This window comes from Scleropages formosus, chromosome 9 (genome assembly GCF_900964775.1).
Source record: "Scleropages formosus chromosome 9, fSclFor1.1, whole genome shotgun sequence".
NCBI lineage: Eukaryota > Metazoa > Chordata > Actinopteri > Osteoglossiformes > Osteoglossidae > Scleropages > Scleropages formosus.
The window spans coordinates 10984938-10991867 of NC_041814.1; positions in this window are offsets into that span (position 1 = coordinate 10984938).

Consider the following 6930-nt stretch of genomic DNA (forward strand, 5'->3'; position numbering starts at 1 on the left):
TGATTTCTCAGTCCTTAGCTGCGGATGCAATCAGATCCTTGTGCTTCTGGCCATGTGGCTTCCTTGCTTTTCCTGGTCTGACAACCGGAAGTGATGCACTCAGAAAAACAGGAAGTAATGTACTATTTTAAACGAACTTTATCGACAAACGAAAACGTTCCAAACCCCAAAAAGAACTAATAATGTCTTCTAGACATGACAATCACACTTGCATCACATCTACGCTTTGTGCCCATGGTTATGAGGGTAAAACAAAAAAAAATTAAAGCCAAATATAGTAACACACAGGAGACAGCAATGTGATCCATGTCATACTGAGCAGGCAGGAGACTGAGGTAGGTGTGTGGAATCAGTCGCGGTATCTTTCTTGTCAGGTCACAAGGGAGCAGGCGAGATTCATGGTCGGGGACAAGTGTCTGACGGTCAATACATAAACATAGTTCTTGGGCTCTAGTGCTGCTGAGACTGGTTTGTTAAAGGAGTGTGTGCAGGTGTGGCTTCTTTATACCCTGCTGCTCTGATTTTGGGCAGGTGTGGATGTTCGGGGAGAAGTTGTAGGTGTTACAGTCTGACTGAAAAGAACAAAGTCTTTGTCCTATCTCAGGCCCACGAGTCGATGAATCGCTGTAGACGTGCAATATTTTGATGTGTCGCAAAGTAGCCCCAGTTTGTTATTACGAACCACTGTAAAAAACTCAATTTTTTTATATAATAGGCTTTACAGGGGGTGGTTCGTAACTACAGGTTGTACGTAAGTCAGACATTCATCACCTGGGGACAGCCTGAATAGCAGTTGCTCATGTGGCTGAGCTTAGCACACTAGTAGGAAAGTGGCATACAGAAAGTTGCTGAAATCAACATACTGTATCTGACATGACTGAAAAAGACTGAAATTCCAAGAGTTGTCTGAGGGAGATGACAGGTTTAATTAATTTATGGTGAGCTTGACAAGTGCAAAAGGTTATGGAAAAGGCTGTCAAACTCCATGTTTATGTTGCGCTGGAAGCTGAAATTGATAAAATTCTGATGGTTAAAGTCTGCTTAGAGCTGAGGTCTTAGGAGCACTGAGGTCTTGTTAAAGCAAATACAGCATTTGCCTCATGGCACTCCTGAACTGCTCCCATGGCTCATCTCAAACAATGACACCTTACAAATGAAAAATATGACAAAAGGAATATGTAGCACGTAAATGGCCATTGTCCCACAACAATATAAAATTGTTCGCAAGAGCAGAAACACTGTTGGAAATACAGTATATCCCGTTTTATTGAAACGTAGCATACAAAACTTTTCATGCTTATGAAAATTTGCATCTGTGTTCATTTTTCTACTGAAAAAAATTTTATCCTTGAATTATTTTTATTTTGTTTTAATTATGTTTTATAACTGAAAATATAAGGAGAATTAATTTAGCAGACATCTTTGCTCAAAGTTACTTGAATATAATAATAAATCTATCAATGCTAGTAACAGAATAAAACAAACAAATGACACCAAAATACAATTTAGATACATACAACCCCCATTCTTAGTTATTCATAATTACTTTCATTGTGTAATATGTTGTCATGACCCCGGGATCAAGCCGAGCGACCGTACTTATGGCTTGTTAACCCAGTCAGGTATAAAGGGAGCTCCGTTACTGCACAGAGGTATGGATTCTTGCAAACACCTCCCTTCATGGAGTTGCAGTATCAGTGTTTACTCCTTGCCTTAGTCCCTGCTTCGTGTTCTGATCTCCTGGCTTTTGACCCTCATGCATTTGCCCGGCTACTGAGACTTGCTTCGCTCGTGTACCGACATCTGCATCTCTAACGACCTTCGCCTGTCCCTGACCACTGTTTTCGTCTGTCCCAGCATTCCCCTCCTAAAATAAAGCCGACCCGCACTAGGGGCCATTACCTTACCTCCTGTCCCCAGCCTGGCAGCCTGACATATGTCACTGTAGTTTTTTGAAAATACTTTTTTCAGCAGACCATGCTTGTTTTGACAGAACAATCACATAATGAGTGGACAAAAGCGAGCTAAGGCAGGATAATGCTAACAACAAAACTACTGGGAAATACTCCTTGGATAAATGTCAAAAAATTTACAAAGGAAAAATCAGAAAATAACAACTGCTGTTAAGTGCTGCTACCTAAATTTTAATCTGCCATCAAACTTAAATGCCAGATTGTCATATGAGAATTCCTTGCAACATTGTTGAAGAGTAATCTTCGATACAATTTGAAATCAGATTTTATCCTTTTATTCATTTTCGTGCTCATCAGAAATGTACTAGTGTTGGTATGATAACAGCTGATGAGTTGACAGAATATCCTGCATGTAAACTATCAGCAACTTCTTTGATGATGCTTTTCCCCATGAATAAACTGCAAAGAAATGCTTGGAACTATGAGGAAAGACAGTCTGACAATCATTAATTCAGCTCTTGCTGATGAAACAGTTCCCGTTTATTTAAACCCATCCATCCATCTTCCATCCCGCTTGTCCTAATAGAGTCGCAGTGGCAGCAGGGAGAGCAGAGAGGCCCAGCCGCCCTTGTCCCCCGCAACTTCCTCCAGCTCAGCCTGGGGGATCCCCAGCCGTTCCCAGGCTAACTGTGAGATATAATCCCTCCAGCGGGTCCTGGGCCGACCTCGAGGCTTCGTCCCAGTTGGCCGTGCCCGGTATACCTCCAAAGGGAGGCGCCCAGGACGCATCCTTATCAGATGCCCGAACCACCTCAACTGGCTCCTCTCAATGTGGAGGAGTAGCGGCTCTACTCTGAGTTCCTCCCGGATGTCCGAACTCCTCACCCTGTCACGGAGAGTGAGTCCCAACACCCTGCGGAGAAAACTCATTTCAGCCACTTGTATCAGCGATCTTATTCTTTCGGTCATTACCCAAGTTCATGACCATAGGTGAGGGTAGGGATCAACCGGTAAATGGAGAGCTTCGCCTTATGGCTCAGCTCCCCCTTCACCACTACAGTCTGGTACAGCAACCGCATTACTGCTGCTGCTGCTCCCAGTCTGCGGCTGATCTCACACTCCCTTCTCCTCTCACTTGTGAACAAGACCCCAAGATACTTGAACTCCTCCACCTGGGGCAAATTCTCTCCCCTTACCTGGAGGGGGCATGCCATCCTTTTCCGTGACAGAACCATGGACTCAGACTTTGAGGTCCTGATCCTCATCCCAACCGCTTCACACTCGGCTGCAAACCGTTCCAGTGCGTGTTGGAGACAACCCTGTGACGGTGCCAAAAGGACAACATCATCTGCAAAGAGCAGAGACGTCACCTTCCGACTCCCACACAGAATTCCCTCCTGGCCTCAACTGTGCCTTGATATCCTGTCCATGAAAACCACAAACAGGAGTGGAGACAAGGCACAACCTTGGCAGAGTCCAACACCCACATTGAACAGGCTTGACTTAATGCTGAGTATGCGGAAACAGCTTTCACTCCGTATGTACAGAGACCAAGTGGTACGCAGTTGTGGCTCCGGTACCCCATACTCCCTAAGAACCTCCCACAGAATTTCCCAGGGAACATAGTCATAGGCCTTCTCCAAGTCTACAAAACACATTTGGACTGGATTAGCAAACTCCTATGCCCCTTCAATGATCTGTGAGAGGGTTAAAAGCTGGTCCACTGTTCCATGGCCAGGGCGGAATCCGCATTGCTCCTCTTCAATCTGAGGTTCAACTATCGGCTGGAGCCTCTTCTTCAGCACCCCGGCATAGACTTTCCCAGGGAGGTTGAGAAGTGTGATACCCCGATAGATGGTACACACTCTCCAGTCCCCTTTCTTAAAAATAGGGACCACCACCCCAGTTTGCCAATCCAAAGGCACTGTCCCCGAGGTCCATGCAACATTGCAAAGGCGTGTCAACCATGACAGCTCTGCAACATCCAGGGCCTTAAGCAGTTCTGGGCAGGTCTCATCCACCCCCAGTGCTTTGCCACTGTGGAGCTTACCAATTACCTCAGTGACCTCCACCAGGGAAATGGACTCTGACAGCCCGAAAGCCTCAGGCCCTGACTCCTGTAAGGGAGGCATATCACTTGGGTTTAAGAGTTCTTCAAAGTGCTCCTTCCACCTCCCGACAATGTCCTCATCAGAGGTCAGAGTTTCTCCACTCCTGCTGAACACAGCCTGAACGAAATTCCTCCGACCCTGAGCTGCTGGATGGTTCTCCAGAACCTCTTTGAAGCCGACCGATAGTCGTTTTCCATGGCCTCTCCAAACTCCTCCCATGCCCTGGATTTTGCTTCTGCAACCGCTGCCTTTTTCGCCTGCTGGTACCTGTCTGCTGAGTCAGGAGTCCCCAGAGCCAACCAGGCCCTAAAGGCCTCCTTCTTCAGCTTAACGGCTTCCCACCGGTGTCCACCAGCGGGTTCTCGGGTTGCCGCCCTGGCTGGCACCAACAAGCTTTTGGCCACAGCTGTGCCTGGCTGCTTCCACAATGGAGGTTTTGAACAGGGTCCATTCAGACTCCATGTCCCCTACCTCCTCCTCCGGGACATGGAAAAAGCTCTCCCGGAGGTGCAAGTAAAATCATTCCGGACAAGGTCCTCCGACTGTCGTTCCCAGCACACCCTCATTAAACATCTGGGCCTACCAGGTCTGTCCATCAGTTTTCCCCGCCATCTGATCCAACTCACCACCAGATGGTGATCGGTTGACAGCTCAGCACCTGTCTTCACCCGAGTGTCTAGAACATGTGGCCTCAAGTCAGATGAAATGACTACAAAGTCGATCATTGACCTTTGGCCCAAGGAGTTCTGGTACCAAGTACACTTATGAGCATCCTTGTGTTTGAACATGGTGTTTGTTATGGACAAACCATGGCTAGCACAGAATTCCAATAACATTTCACCATTCGGGTTTAGATCGGGCAGGCCGTTCTTCCCAATCACCCCCTGCCAGATTTCCCAGTCATTGCCTACATGAGCGTTGAAGTCCCCCGGCAGGAATATGGAGTCTGTAGGTGGAGCCCTGTCCAGAACCCTGCCCACCCTCTCCAAGAAGGCCAAATACTCTGAACTGCTGTTTGGTGCATAAGCACACACAACAGTCAAAGGTTTCCTCTCTGCGACCCTAAGTCACATTATGGTGACCCTCTCGTCCACCAGGGCAAACTCCAACTGTATGGCAGCTAGCTGGGGGCTTGTGAGTATCCCCACACCCGCCCGGCACCTCTCACCCTGTGCAACTGCTGAGTAGGAGAGAGGCCACCCCCTATCGAGGAGTTTGGTTCCAGAGCCAACACTGTGAGTGGAGGTGAGCCCAACTATATCTAGTTGGTATTTCTCAACCTCCCGCACCAGTTCCGCCTCCTTCCTCCCAAGTGAGGTAACATTTCATGTACCAAGGGCCAGATTCTGCTGCGAGGGGCTGCGACGCCATGCACCACCCCTCCCCCTCCCGCTGCCTGGTACACCTTGCACCCGACCCCCATAATGGACCTTGCAGGTGGTGGGGCCCACATGGCCCCCCCACAATGCCTTTTTGGGCTGAGCTTGGCCGGGTTACGTGGGCTGCCCGGCCACCAGGCGCTCGCCTAGGAACACTACCCCCAGACCTGGCTCCAGGGGTAGGTCCCGGTGACCCTATTTCGGGCAGGGTAAACATTTTTCTGTTTCCATTTTTCATAGGGGTTTTTTGGATCATGTTAGTCTAGATCTTCACTCTAGACCTGTTCGCCCTGGGAGACCCTACCAGGAGCATACTGCTCCCGAGGACATAGCTCTGGAAATCCCTAGATCACGCAAGCCCGTCTGCCACGCCAAGGCCCCGATCCAGGAAGGGTATTTAAACCCTGTTGTCAAAAATCCTAAAATTCTGCATCTCCTTTAAGCAATTTTTGGCACAAATTTCAAGCATATAGAAAACAATTTACAGCTTTACTTTGCTAAGTAAAACAAATTTTAGAAAATGACTCTCACTTCCACTTATATACAGTAACTGTCTAAATAATGAATGCAGTTTTGATTTTATTATTTTAAATGTCATGAATTTTGTTGATTTTCATGTTCTAATCACTTGATTAAGAGAATACATGGCCTTAAAGATTATTTACCAGAATGCATCTCTTTTTTTTTATCTTTCATTGTTTCCCCTTAAACACCAAGCTCCTAAGGACCATTTCTTGGAATAAAAGTAATCTTAACCTCATTGGCAATATATCAGACAGTAATTACAGAAATACTGAGATGGACAACAAACACACAGTGCCCCACTTATTTAAATTTCAAGTTTGTCCTATATATAATATGAGCCATTATATAGCTGTGTATTTGTTTTGTTTTTTCTTTTTCTGAATAAATTAAAACACACACACACACACATTCCAAACCACTTGTCCCATACAGGGTCACAGGGAACCAGAGCCTAACCCAGCAACTCAGGGCATAAGGCTGGAGGGGGAGGGGACACACTCAGGACAAGACACCAGTCTGTCACAAGGCATCCCAAGTAGGACTTGAACCCCAGACTCACCAGAGAGCAGGATCCAGTCCAACCCACTGCACCACCGCACCCCCTAACTAAAATTCAACTTCAGTTTAAGAAAAATAATTCCTGATCTTGGCAAAAAAGTCTAGACATTTCCTAATACAATTAACACTGTAAAATGTGGGGTCATAGATGACCCTGACTTTAATTTCCCTTTAAAAACATTTAAAATAAAATGATTATTTTAAAAGGGTGTGCGGTGGTGCAGTGAGTTGGACTGCAGTCCTGCTCTCCGGTGGTCTGGGGTTCGAGTCCTGCTTGGGGTGCCTTGTGGCGGGCTGGTGTCCCGTCCTCGGTGTGTTCCCTCCTCCTCTGGCCTTACGCCCTGTGTTACCAGGTTAGGCTCCGGTTCCCCGCGACCCCATATGGGACAAGCGGGTGTGTGTGTGTGTGTGTGTGTGTGTGTGTGTGTGTGTGTGTGTGTGTGT